Source organism: Mus caroli, chromosome 14 (genome assembly GCF_900094665.2).
Source record: "Mus caroli chromosome 14, CAROLI_EIJ_v1.1, whole genome shotgun sequence".
NCBI lineage: Eukaryota > Metazoa > Chordata > Mammalia > Rodentia > Muridae > Mus > Mus caroli.
The window spans coordinates 9,592,898-9,607,692 of NC_034583.1; the positions used below are offsets into that span (position 1 = coordinate 9,592,898).

Below are 14,795 nucleotides of genomic sequence, written 5' to 3' on the forward strand. Positions count from 1 at the left end.
TGTTGTCCTCTAGGCTCCAGATGCCTGTACTCCACTGCTGCTGCTGCTTTTGGTGGTCATCTCATGGTACTGGCATCTCCAAAACACTGCATGACCACTTCAGTCCTGGGCCTTCAATTGCAACTGAGACTGCAACTTCACCAATGGCCTTCCATGGCCTCTCACAGTGCCGAGCTTCAGCTGCTCTGCGTGACCCCTTCATGCCTTCAAAACCAGTACCACCTGGGTGACCCTTACATATTACCAAGTGCCGCTGCAGCAGGAGTACAACATTGGCTATCGCTGGAACACAGCCTCTTTGTGCTTTCAGAAAACACTTCCCAGAAGATGTCACCTCAATGATGCTGGTCTCTTCTTAATCACTGCTAATTTCTTAGTTACAGCTAACCAGCATCAATAGTCCCAGTAATGCAAAGTTTTTGCTTTAGTAGTTCTGGTATCTTGTTAATCACAGCTGATTCTTCAGCCCCAGCTAACCAGAACTACAGAATCTTCACAATCAAAACAGCAATGGCCCTGAAAAGACTTTAGTTTTCCCTCTGAAATTTCACAAACCAGACCTCCATCTTCTGCACTGTTCTCAACATTATTTTCCAAGCTCCTACACAACATCTGACAGAGCTCTTAACAATGAATGGATCTTCAAGCCCAAAGTTCCAAAGTCCTTCCACAGTCCTCCCCAAAACATGGTCAGGTTGTCACAGGAATATCCCACTCTGCTGGTACCAATTTGTCTTAGTCAGGGTTTCTATTCCTGCACAAACATCATGACCAAGAAGTAAGTTGGGGAGGAAAGGGTTTATTTGGCTTACACTTCCATGCTACTGTTCATCACCAAAGAAGACAGGACTGGAACTCAAGCAGGTTAGGAAGCAGGAGCGGATGCAGAGGCCATGGAGGGATATTCTTTACTGGCTTGCCTCCCCTGGCTTGCTCAGCCTGCTCCCTTATAGAACCCAAGACTACCAGCCCAGAGATGGTCCCACCCACAAGGGGCCTTTCCCCTTGATCACTAATTGAGAAAATGCCTTACAGTTGGATCTCATGGAAGCATTTCCTCAACTGAAGCTTCTTTCTCTGTGATAACTCCAGCTGTGTCAAGTTGACACAAAACTAGCCAGTACACCAAGCTAACCAAAAGAAAGAGGAAGATGTGATTCAAATTAATAAAATTAGAAATTAAAAGGGAGATGTAGAGAGAAACTCTTGTATGTATGGAAGCATCACCTGTCAATAAAAAGCCTAAGGCCAATGAGCTGAGAAATATAAAAAACTCCCCAAGAAATGAATTTTGCAAGATAAATAGAATTGTCAATCTTTTAACTAAGTAGATGACAGAAAAGGAACAATAAAATCAGATGAGGCCATCTTGGCCAGTGGTGGTAAGAACATGCTGTGTGCTAAGATCTGATAGCTAGCGCTGCTTTGGCTACTGCACACCCCACTGTAAGGGGACCATTGTCTCCAGAAGAGCTGGATATTCTTTGATACAATTATGGCAGACAAATTAATGAGAATTGCTATTGTCAAGCAGGACAAGTACAAACCTAAGAAATGTCGGTGGGAGTGCAAAAAGAGTTGCCTTGTGGGTCAGATGAGAAAATTATGCATAGAGGTTACATATACCCCAGAGCAAAATAGCATGGCTTTTTGAAACTCTTTGTATTGGTTGTGGTATTTGTATTAAGAAATGTCTCTTTGGTGCCTTATCAATTGTCAATTTGCCAAGCAACTTGGAAAAAGAAACAACACATTGCTATGGTGCCAATGCCTTCAAGCTTCACAGGTTGCCTATCTGTCGTCCAGGTGAAGTTTTGCAATTAGTTGGAACTAATGATATTAGAAAGTCAACTGCACTAAACATTTTAGCAGGAAAACCTTGGAAAGTATGATGATCTGCCTGATTGTTAAGAGATTTTGACTTATTTCTGTGGATCTGAATTACAAAATTACATTACAAAGATTCTTGAAGATGGACTAAAAGCCATTATCAAACCTCAATATGTAGACCAAATTACCAAGGCTGCAAAGGGGACAGAAGGCTCTATTCTGGACCAAAAGGATGAAACAAAGACACAGGCAGTTGTATGTCAGCAGCTTGATTTAACTCACCTTAAAGAATGAAATGTCAAAGATCTTTCAGGAGGAGAGTTGCAGAGATTTCCTTGTGCATACAAAAAGCTGATATTTTTATGCTTGATGAACCTTCTAGTTACCTCGATGTCAAGCAACGTTTAAAGGCTGTCATTACTATTCTGTCTCTAGTAATTCCAGATATATAAATCATTGTGGTAGAGCATGATCTAAGTGTATTAGGCTCTCTCTGACTTCATCTGCTATCTATATGGTGTACAAAGTGCTTATGGTGTTGTCACTATGTCTTTTAGTGTAAGAGAAGGCATAAATATATTTTTGGATGGCTATGTTCCAACAGAGAATTGAGGTTCAGGGATGTGTCACTTGTTTTTAAGGTAGATGAGACAGCAAATGAAGACATTAAAAAGATGTGCATGTATAATATCCCAGGATGAAGAAAGAGATGGGAGAGCTCCAGCTAGTAATTGTAGCTGGAGAGTTCACTGTCTCTGAGATCATGGTGATGCTGGGGGAAAAATGGTAACACTACACTTATCAGAATGGATGCTGGGTGGTTTAAACTAGATGTAGTAGAAGTATCAGTTCTAAATGCCCATTATAAGCCACAGAAAATCAGTCTCAAATCAACAGGAAGTGTTTGCCAGTACTGCATGAAAAGATCAGGGATGCTTATACTTATCCACAGTTTGTCACTGATGTAATGAAACCCTACAGATTGAAAACATCATTGGCCAAGAGGTATAGACATTGTCTAGTGGTGAACTTCAGTGAATAGCTTTAGCTCTTTGTTTGGGCAAACCTGATGACATCTATTTAATTGATGAACCATCTGTGTATTTGGATTCTGAGCAAAGATAAATGGCAGGTCAGGTCGTCAAACGTTTCATTCTCCATGCAAAGAAGACAGCCTTTGTTGTAGAACATGACTTCATCTTGGCCACCTACCTAGCAGATTGCATCATCGTTTTTGATGGTGTTCTATCAAAGAACACAGTTGCAAACAGTCCTCAAACTCTTTTGGCTGGCATGAACAAATTTTTGTTTTAGCTCGAAATTACATTTAGAAGAGACCCCAACAACTACAGGCCACGAATAAATAAGCTCAATTCAATCAAGAATGTAGAACAATAGAAGAGTAGAAACTACTTTTTCTTGGATGATTAGTTTGAACCTGATCTTATCAATAAGCCATTTACATATTGGGATTTTATCATATAAAACTTTAATTAGATTTTATGGCCCCACATACTCTGAAGCTTGAAGTATGATTTTCTCAATGTGACATCAAAAAACAGTTGTCTTGTAAATTCTTGTTTAAGAACTATTCTGTTCTTAAGATTAAACCTCTATGCATACTACATGAACATGGAGACATTTCAGATATATCTATTATCTACAGATTTTCACAATCTGTGGGGAGATTTTCAGTTGTGTATTATATTCATGTACCAAATGCTTCCTGGTGTTGCCCATCTTTAAAATCTTGGATAAAATCTGTACTTACTTGTTTGCTAAGTGTACCAGTGTAATAGAACTGCCCTCTTCTAAAAGCCAATCACAGACTTGCTGCTGAGGTCTGATACATAAGTATCAGGGCTATATTTGCTACTTGTGTTCAGTCTGTGCACTGTTATTTTCTATCAGTGTGTGTTTCCAAGGAACAGTGTCTGCTACAAACACCATTGTTGGAAGATGTTTATGACCAACTTATGTGTTGTTTTCAATGTGTTTTTGTTGCTTTTGAACATCTGTCAAAATTTATTTCAGTATCCTAATTTAACTTATTTTTTTTTTAGTTCTTACATTCTATAATAACATTCACAGTAATGTTACTTTTAAAAATATATATAATCACTGGATTATTATATATATAGATTAGGGAGGAGGCAGTTCTGAAGAATATTTGCTTCCTATAAAGCTATAGGCTTGGGCTGGGGAGATGGTTCAGTCAGTAAGTACAAGCTGCGTACTCATGAGGACCATATTTGAGACTTAGAAGAAATCTCTAATACCAATGCTGGGAAGTGAAGTTAAGCAGATCCCTAAATCTCGCTGGCCTACCAGCCTAACACTGTTTATGAGTGACTTCACTAGAAGGTCCTGTTTCAAAAAGCTAAGTGGACAGCAATTGAAGTAGACACCTCTGGCACCAACACACTGATGTGTACACACACACAACCCTACAGATACAGTCTTTATAGTTGGTTCCTAAGTATCTGGATTTTAGGGTTTTGGTTTTAGTTTTGTTTTATTTTGAGACAGCTTGCCCTTCAGCCTAAGCTGGCCTCAAATTAGGTATCCAAGTACAACCTTGAATTTCTCCGCCCACTACCTAGACTTACATTATGCAGTGCTGAGGGTCCAATCCAGGGCTTTGTGTGTGCTAGACAAGCTCTCTAACAACTGAGCCACATCCCCAGCCCTACATATGTAGACTACAGATCCTTCTGTTGAGCAACCAAGGACAACCTTAAAAAAATTCTCTAGTGAGTGCAGGGGAAATAGCAATATAAAGTATCCATTGCTGCAGTGCATACTCATTTGTAGGTTTGGATATGAAGGACATTATCCACATCTTACTAATATGCCAAATTGGAATTATGAGGAAGGTGGATTACAATGAACAGGGCAGGCAGAACAGAAAAATTAGAAAGTATTTGACAAGACATTAGAATTTTAAATAATAGCTCTTGATTAATTTGCAAACAATGATATAAATTTTGTTTTGACTGAAACCCAGTAGGTCTTCTAAAAATGAATTTATATAATCCATAAATACATAAATGTTGCAAAAGAGCACAAATATACAGAAGTATATGGAATAAAATCTCTTCCTTTATCAGTTTCTGAGCTTAAAAAAATCAGATGAAAAAGGAGATATTAGAACTGATAATCAGTGATATATAGAGAGGATATATACATATATGTTCATATATATATTTATTTATGAAGATTATCATATATAAAATGTATTGCAGAATCATGAGGGATAGCTAAATGTGGGAGACCAGACTGTGGGAAACCAGACCTTCAACAATTCCCACCCTGAGAATCAACTGACCCTTTGTTGGGAGCCGAGCCATCCCCTCCTTCACACAAGGCTGATTGTGAGAACCAACTGACCTTTGTCTTGGCCAGACACCTGGGGCTGTTTGAACGGAACTAGCATCCAAAGATAAGCCACAAGATGTTTCAAGCCTGCACTCAACATCTGCCCCAGATGTCTGTTCCTCTCTGTGTGCTTTGATCATTACCCCTCAGTCCCTCCCTATTTCCTCTCCCTGTGTGCTTATAATCAGGCTTCCAGCCTCCATTAAAGTAGACCTTGACAACAATTTGCTTGGTATTGCTCCCTTTTCTCACCCATTTCTCTTTCAGGCTTGGTCCCCTTTGACCCCCGAAATAAGTAGGTCCCGTGGGTCAGGATAAGTGGCGCCCAACGTGGGGTTCGAGGTACGTCCTCGCTGGACGGAGCCCACCCTTGAGAGAAGGTCACTGCAAGAAGCCATTTGAGGAATGCTCTCACCACTCATGAGAGAAAGTAAGTAAGTTGATATTTCCTCATCCCATAGAAATGGGCCATAAATTGTCTAAAGAAGCGGTCTTCATCAGAGACCTGAAAGCTTCTCTCAGGAAAAGGGGAGTTAGAGTTAAGAAGAAAGATTTGATAAAATTTTTTATTTTTATAGATCAGACATGCCCCTGGTTTATCATTGATGGGCCAGAGATCCACCATAAAAAATGGCAAAGGTTAGGTCGAGAATTAAATGAAAAATTGACCAGTCAGGGCCCAGATGCTGTTCCTGCAACTGTTTTCTTTTACTGGGGACTCATTCATGATGTAGTGGAAGGCGCAACTGATGACCCTGATAAACAGCAACTTTTGTCGGTCACTGGATATTGTCTCCGCCCCTTGTCTCAGGCGGCCTCAGTGACCTCTCTTTCCTCCAAAAGGAACCCTTCAAAACCTTCCTTGGTCATTATAGACATATCTGAGGCCCCATCACCCAATCCCTCGGCTTCTCTTTATCCTCCCTTCCCAATGGGCCCATCCCCTTCTGATATGCCATTAATTAATCTGGTCTTTAAGAGACCCCCATCGAAGAGCCCTTAGATCCCACGATGTGGCAACCTTGGAGGAGGAGGCAGCTCGTTACCATAATCCCGACTGGCTGCAGCTTGTTTCAGCCCCTTCCCATGGCTCCCCTTCCTATGTGCCACAAATTTGTGCATCTACCTTTTTGCCTCCATCCTTGCCTGAAGCCACCCTCATGGAAGCCAGGGACAAACTCTTGTCTCAGGTCGCTGAGTTACAAGAGGTTCTACATCTCCAAAAACAGTTTGCCCAACTCTCCACGGAACTTGCCTTGCTACAAGCCTCCTTTAAAAGGAGACCTTTTTGGCCCCTCCAGTTGAAATCTCGAGCAGCTTTAAAAGTGAAACCTCAGCTGCAGTTTTGGGTAGCGTTAAAAGGAAAGCTCTTCGGGACCTAAGACCTAAAACCCTGGCTTTCCCTGTCACCACCAGCTCTACAGGAGCCTCTAATTCTCCTACCTCTACCTCAGAGGACTCCCCTCAGGCCGCCCCAGCTGAATCTGCTTTCATGGAGACCATACCTCCAATATGGGTGGCCACGCCCACCCCTGATAATCTTCCCCCATTGAATATGACAGTGAGGGAGAGGCTGCCAGCGGGGGGGAAAGAGAACAGGCGCCAGCACTCGCTGAGTGAACAGAGTTCCGTAGATTACATTTCAAAAGCCTGAGAGAGCTCAATATTGCAGTCAGGACACATGGACCTAATGCCCCATACACCCGGTACAAGCTCCCCGGTGAGTGGGTACGAGTAGTTCAATCTATCTTAACACACGGGCAGTTTCTTTCATGGAAGACTGACTTCCTCAACCGCTGCCAGTCAATTGCAGCCATTAACCAGAAATCCCCTTCGGTTGTCCTCTGCGACCTGGGCTTTTGAAAACCTTAGTGGCCAGGGCAAATACGCAACCAAGGCTCGCCAGCAGCGCCTTCCCATCGGCCTCCTGGTGCAGACCACCTTCCCATCGGCCTCCTGGTGCAGACTGCTAGTGCCACCCTCAGTGCCTGGCGGGCAATTCTGGCCAGAGGCTTGGTTATCACACCCCTGACCAAGGCCATCCAGGGAGCTCAGGAAGATTATAGCCAATTTGTGAGTTGCCTACTTGAGGCTGCAGAGAGAACTCTGGACCATGAGGAATCAGATAGTAAGCTTATTAAGCAGCTGGCTTATGAAAACGCCAACTCGGCCTGTAAGGCTGTGTTGAGCGGCAAAATTAAAGATAAAGATCTTAATGAGATGATTTGCCTCTGCTGTGATGTTGACACCTTTACCCATAAGATGTCACAAGCTGTCCACCTCACAGTTGGCATAGTTCTCCAACAGGCCAGCCCTCAAAAGGGTTGTTTTAAATGTGGTCAATCTGGACACTTCACCCGACCGTGTCCCACTATGCCTCCTTCTATTAATGTCCCTCAGCCCCCTGCTGGTCCCATCGCCCGGCCAGCACAGCCCCATACCCTCTGGCCACGTTGCAGGAGGGGCAGACATTGGGCCAATGATTGTCGATCCACAACAGATATTTCTGGGAATCCTTTGCCTCCCCTTCAGGGAAATGGGGCCAGCCCTGGGCCCCCCAAATCCATTCCATTTCTTCCGGCCACAGGGGACAGCTGGCAGCCAGATCAGCCCCTAGTCTCTGCAGAGTCACCCCAGGCAGCGCAGGATTGGACTTGTGTGCCTCCACTGACCCAATATTAACACCTGAGGATGGCATGCAAATCCTTTTAACTGGGGCCTTTGGACCTCCTCTGCCTCATACTTATATTTTAGTTTTGGGGCTGCTCTGCCTCATACTTATATTTTAGTTTTGGGGCGTGCCTCTACCACCTTAAAGGGACTTATAGTTCACCCCTCTCTGGTAGATAATGATTACACCAGAGAAGTTAAGATTTTGATTAGTGCCCCTCAGGGCCCGGTATCAATTTTTCAAGGGCAACACCTGGCACAGGCCCTGCCTCTACCTCTAGACATCTCCCACCCGGCAATAGGCAAGCAATGTGGCTCCTCTCAGCCAAGCTCCTCAGACCTTTACTGGGCCCAGCAATCACCAGGGACCACCCTATACTCAGCCTTAAAATAAAGGGCAAGAGCTTCGAGGGCATCTTAGACTCAGGCGCTGATTCTACTGTAATCTCATAGAGTGCCTGGCCCTCTGCCTGGCCTTTACAAAGCTTCTCTGACCCATTTGCAAAGAATTGGACAATCAAAAAATACCTTCCAGAGCTCACAGTTGCTGACTTGGGAGGATAGTGAGGGAAATACTGGCTCAATTCAACCCTTCGTTGTCCCTGGCCTGCCTGATAACCTTTGGGGAAGAGACATTCTCTCTCAAATGAAAGTCTTTATGTGTAGTCCCAATGAAGTTATTGCTCAACAAATGCTCTCCCAGGGTTATCTCCCTGGGCAGGGACTAGGCAAAAATAGACAAGGGAGACCCATGCTGGTAGCTGCCACTCCCAAGGTAAATCCTGTGGGCCTAGGTTACAATTCCCATTTTTCATAAGGGCCATTGCTCCCCCTGCATGCTAGGTGGATAAGATGACATGGAAAGATGATTCCCCTGTCTGTTTTGACCAATGATCCCACCCTGCTAAAAAGTTGTCCTCAGCCATAGAGTTAGTGTCTTAGTCAGGGTTTCTATTCCTGCACAAATATGACCAAGAAGCAAGTTGGGGAAAAAAGGGTTTATTTGGCTTACACTTCCATACTGCTGTTCATCACCAAGGAAGTCAGGACTGGAACTCAAGCAGGTCAGGGAGCAGGAGCTGATGCACAAGCCATGGAAGGATGTTCCTTACTGGCTTGCTTCTCCTGGCTTGCTCAGCCTGCTTTCTTATAGAACCAAGATTACCAGCCCAGAGATGGTCCCACCCACAAGGGGCCTTTCCCCCTTGATCACTAATTGAGAAAATGCCTTACAGTTGGATCTCATGGAGGCATTTCCTCAACTGAAGTTCCTTTCTCTGTGATAACTCCAGCTGTGTCAAGTTGACACAAAACTAGCCAGTATAGTTAGTGCAGGAACAGTTGGCTGCCGGACATATTGAACCTTCTACGTCGCCCTGGAATATCCCCATATTTGTCTTTCAAAAACTAAGTGGCAAGTGGTGGCTACTACAAGATCTTAGGGCAGTCAATAAGACCATGGTCCCCATGGGGGCCCTACAACCTGGACTTCCCTTTCCAGTGGCTATTCCCAGGGTTGATGTCAAATTAGTCATTGACTTAAAAGATTGCTTCTTTTCCATTCCTCTTCATCCCGAAGATTGCAAATGCTTTGCGTTTAGCCTTCCCATAGTTAATTGTGTTGGGCCCTCCCCCCATTTTTAGTGGAGGGTTCTCCCTCAAGGCATGACCAACAGTCCCACCCTTTGCCAAAAATATGTGACTCAAACAATTGACCCCTTCAGGATGTCTTACCCTGATTTATATATCATACATTATATGGATGACATTCTTCTTGCAGGGCCTGATGAGGGTCAGTTATATTGTGCTGGTCAAAAACTTATTAATGCCCTCCAGAGTCAGGGACTCCAAATCTCCCCCGAGAAAATTCAGATTCACCACCCTTATTTGTTTTTGGACTTTGAATTGTTTCCTAATAGGATTCTCTCCCAAAAGGTTCATTTAATGCGGGATTCCTTACAGACTTAATTATTTTCAACGCCTGTTAAAGATATTAACTGGCTCTGCCCTTATTTAAAACTTACAACGGGGGAGTTAAAACCTTTGTTTGATATTTTGCATGGGGACTCAGATCTGTCCTCCCCACGTATGCTGACCCATAAAGTGCAAATATCATTGGCCAAGGTAGAACAGGCCATCAATGAACAAAACATTGGATATTTCTCCCCAGATCTTCCCCTCCAGTTCCTTGTTTTCCCTACTCCCTTTTCTCCCACTGGTCTTCTGTGGCAACTTAAACCTCTGTTTTGGGTCAATCTGCCGGCTTCTCCCTCTAGGGTGCTGCCCACATATCCTCAGCTGGTTGCCCATATTCTGCGTCTTGGCAGGGAAGCTGCCCTTAGGCTTTTTGGCAAAGATCCTATTATTGTTCTCCCCTACGATACCTCCCAAGTTCAGTGGCTAATTTGAAATAATGATAATTGGGCAGTTAATTGCACCTCCTTCCAGGGTGTGATCAATAACCATTATCCCTCTGATAAGTAGGTTCTATTCCTACATAGGACACCTGTGGTTTTCCCAAAAAGAACAAAGTCAGCCCTGATTGCTGGGGCCGTGGTAGTCTTTACTGACGGATCCTCTTCAGGTATGCCTGCCTTCAGCATTGATAGGGAGGTCTCACGTTTTATGACGGACTTCTCCTCGGCGCAGCTTGTTGAACTGGCAGCCATTGTTAGTGTGTTCGAACTCTTGCCTGAAACCCCTTTTAATTTGTATATATCAAATATATATATATATATATATATCGCCTATGTGGCTGCCCTTTTCTCCTTTTAGAAACTGTTCCATATATCTGTCCCTCTACCAATGCTTCTCCGCTGTTTGCTAAACTTCAAAAATTTATTCTTGCCCGCAATTTTCCTTTTTTTTTGTTGGTCATATTTGTGCCCATTCTGGCCTTCCTGGGCCGCTGTATGAAAGCAACGATGTAGATGATCGGGCCACCCAGGTAGTGGCTTCTGCCTTGTCTACCACCCCTTTTGCCGCAGCTCAACAGGCCCATGATCTACATCACCTTAATGCCCATTCCCTGAAACTTAATTTTTCTATCACCCGTGAACAGGCACTACAAATTGTTCAGCAGTGCAATGGCTGCCTGACCCTTTAACCTGAGCCACATGTGGGGGTCAACCCCTGTGGGCTAGTTCCTGGTGAGTTGTGGCACATGGATGTCACCCACTATGCCCCCTTCGGAAAGTAAAAATATATTCATGTTTCTGTTGATACTTTTAGTGGTTTTATCTGTGCATCTTTACAGACGGGGGGAGGGGCACTAAACATGTTATCAGTCATGTTCTCTCCTGCTTGGTGGTTACACCACAACTCAAGATCCTCAAGACAGATAATGGCCCGGGATATATTAGTTCCAGCTTTAAACAGTTTTGTGCGCAGAAGGGCATCAAACATATTACTGGCATTCCCTATAACCCCCAGGGCCAAGGCATTGTAGAAAGGACTCACCCAACCCTTAAAAACATGCTCTTTAAATTGCAGTCTTAGAGGGGGGGATTCTATATCCTCAATCTGGCAACTTCAAGACCCTCTTGAATCATGCACTATTTGTCTTAAATCTTCGTACCTACGACTCTGTAGGCAAGTCTGCTGCAGATCGCCTTTGACACCCTTCAACTGCCGACAACTATGCACAAGCCATGTGGAGAGATCCCTTGTCCAGCAAATGGCAAGGCCCAGACCCGATCCTTATATGGGACAAGGGACATGCTTGTATTTATGATTCAGGAGCTCAAAATGCCAGATGGTTGCCAGAGCACCTGATAAAATTATTCAATCCACCAAGGGAACTCTCTGAGAAGGTGTTTAATTGTGCTTAATTTCAGAAAAATGCTTTTTCTATGGGTGTTCTTCTGTCTTGCAGCTACGGATGCGACCTCCCCACATCAAGACTTCAACTTCACTTGGGTAACTGTGAATGAGGCAGGAGATGTGGCCTCCTCTGCCTCCAAGATCCAGAGTAACATCCCTTGGGACCCATTAGAAGTGAATCTTTGTAAATTAAAGGGACTGTTTCATCTTATACTGATGTCCCTATCACCTTCTTTCAACCCACATTCCCTGCAGACCTGCCCTCCTCGGCAGAACTTATTGTTACCATGGTTAATGCCTCACTACAAGCCATTCATGAGGCCAATTCCACCCTTGCGAGGGATTGTTAGATTTGTTATTCGCCCCAGCCTCCTTTTTAAGAAGGAATCGCCCTTTTTGGAGAGGTCATTGCCACCAATGATACTTTCTCTCTGAGATGGCATCCAAAGTCTAAAGAAGGGCTGACTCTTGGCCAAATATCTGGTATAGGCCTCTGTCTTTTGGGACCCCAGATGCTTCCCCCCTCACCCTGTTTGAAGTGTGTAATCAAACCCTGGCTGCTAATGATACCTTTCAATATGTTATGGCCCCTAATGATACTTACCTTGCCTGCTCTTCAGGTTTAACTATCTTTATAGTTACCTCCACCTTTTTAAAAGGCAGAGAATATTGTGTTTTGACTAAATTGCTTCCCTGCTTGACAGTACACCCGCCTGATGATTTTCTAAGATTCTGGGAAAGAGGGTCCATACTTCCATCAAGGCACAGGAGAGAGCCTATCACAGCTGTCACTCTCGTGGTTATCCTTGGAATAGGAGCTGCGGGGACAGGAACAGGGATTGCCTCCTTAATGACCTCCAATCAACAGTATTCCCAACTTAGTGTGGCTACAGATAGAGATCTTCAGCAGATGCAGGCTGGGTTAAAGAACCTTAAAGATTCTGTTACCTCACTGTCTGAGGTAGTGTTACAAAATAGAAGAGGGTTAGATTTGCTTTTCCTCCAACAAGGAGGACTGTGTGCTGCTTTAAAGAGGAATGCTGTTTTATACAGATAAGACAGGGTTAGTAGAAGATAGTCTGAAAAAGGTACAAGAGAGTTTAGAAAATAGAAAAAGAGAACAAGAAAAAAGTGAATCCTGGTATACTTGGTTTTTTACTTCTCCCTGGCTCTCCACCCTGCTCCCCCACCTTTTGGGACCCCTCATGGGTATTTTGTTGCTTTTGTCATTTGGCCCCTGGGCTTTTAACAGGTTAACCAGTTTTGTTAAATTACAGATTGATTCTGCCTTAAACAAACCAGTTGCAGTCCACTACCATTGGCTAGACATCCGAGGCTCAGCCGAAGACCTCTCTTCCGCCATGCGGAGAGAGCAGCTGTTGGCCTTCAGTCCTCCACTCTTGCTGCAGGCATGGAGCCTTTTTGATTCTGTAAGTTGTGAAGACATCAATGATGGGAAGGGTGACCTCCGGCTCCTAACAGTGGCCGAGGGCCATAAGCTGTGGAGTCGCCAATGACGGGAATATTGTGGTGCCACGAGCCAGATGCATACCGCCTATTGGCTGCAGGGTGACTCCATGACGGGATTATTGTGGGTCCACTGCCTAGGCACCCATCACGACTACCAAAGGCCTGATTAAGCCATTGGAGTAAGACGTGGTGCCCGGAGTGGATGCCACTCGCATAGCCTAAGACAGAGGCCCAAGACAGAGGCCCTGCCCCACTAGGACCTGAAAAGGCCTAGTTTTACTATGGTGCTGGACATGGGTGCATGCCACATAGTCTAAAACAGGCTCTACACTTACCCTTCTTTTATGGCCACTCCCCAACTTTAATAAAGAAAAGAGGGGGAGATGTGGGAGACCAGACTGTGGGAAACCAGACCTTCAACCACTCCCACCCTGAGAATCAATTGACCCTTTGTTGGAAGCTGAGCCACCCCCTCCTTCACACAAGGCTGATCATGAGAACCAACTGACCCTTGTCTTGGCCAGATACCTGGGGCTGTTTGGGCAGAACCAGCATCCAAAGATAAGCCACAAGATGTTTCAAGCCTGCACTCAGCATCCGCCCCCAGATGTCTGTCCCTCTCTCTGTGTTTTGATCACTCCCCCTCAGCCCCTCTCCATTTTCTCTCCCTGTGTGCTTATAATCAGGCTTCCAGCCTCCATTAAAATAGACCTTGACAACTCTTTGCTTGGTCTTGCTCCCTTTTCTCACCCATTTCTCTTTCAGGCTTGGTTCCCCTCGACCCCCCGAATAACTAGGTCCCGTGGGTCAGGATAACTAAAAACTATGAACCAACAAATTGGAAACCCTGGAAGATCTGGGTTAATTTCTAGATACATACAACTATCACACTGAAATGGAGAAACAGAAAACGTAACAGACCGAACCAGTAATGAGACTGAAGCAGGAACACAGAGTTTCCAAACAAGAGAACAAGAAAGCAGGCGACTTTACTACCAAATCTTACTAAGTGCAACATGAAATCTTCTCTATTGTGAAATACTGGACTAGGTCAGTCCTGAACACACTCTGATAATTTCACGCACTCGCATGTATCTATTTCAACATCCCTGAACAATGTGAGTATAAATGTTGTCAACACAAGATTAGAAAATTGTTCCGAATAACACACAAAAAGACTCCACACCATATTCAAGTGTGCAATGATAGTTCAATAGGTCCATACTGGTAAATATAATGTATCTCATTAACAGGTGAGAGATTAAATAAACAACAACATCATCTCAGTAGATACAAAAGAAGCTGGTAAAGTACAATAATCTGTAGTGATAAACAACCTCAAAGAAAAAAGAAAATCGACTTAGGAACTTAGTCTGCACAGGTGAGAGTGTGCACCACAGAAGCTGACAGCTTCTGGGACAGGCAGGAGCCACAGAGCTATTGAGGCAGCACCCTTTTCGGGCCCCAGACATCCGGTCACCTTCCTGGCCAGAGGACAGGTGTCCACCCTGCCCGGGAGGCTTTTGCCTCTAGATTGGCGGTAGCCATCTTGGTTTCGGGACTCCACCGAACATAGTCTGCACATGTGAGAGTGTGCACCACACAAGGTGACAGCTTCTGTGACC

At 44.3% G+C, this 14,795-nt stretch overlaps 1 protein-coding gene and 1 pseudogene across 1 annotated transcript in view; one reads left to right on the forward strand and one right to left on the reverse strand.

Moving 5' to 3' along the window:
* The window catches only part of Rarb (retinoic acid receptor beta), a 664,387-nt gene that overhangs the window by 181,104 nt on the left and 468,488 nt on the right, over positions 1 to 14,795 (reverse strand). The window lies entirely within an intron of this gene.
* Positions 1,496 to 3,261, forward strand: LOC110309198 (annotated as a pseudogene).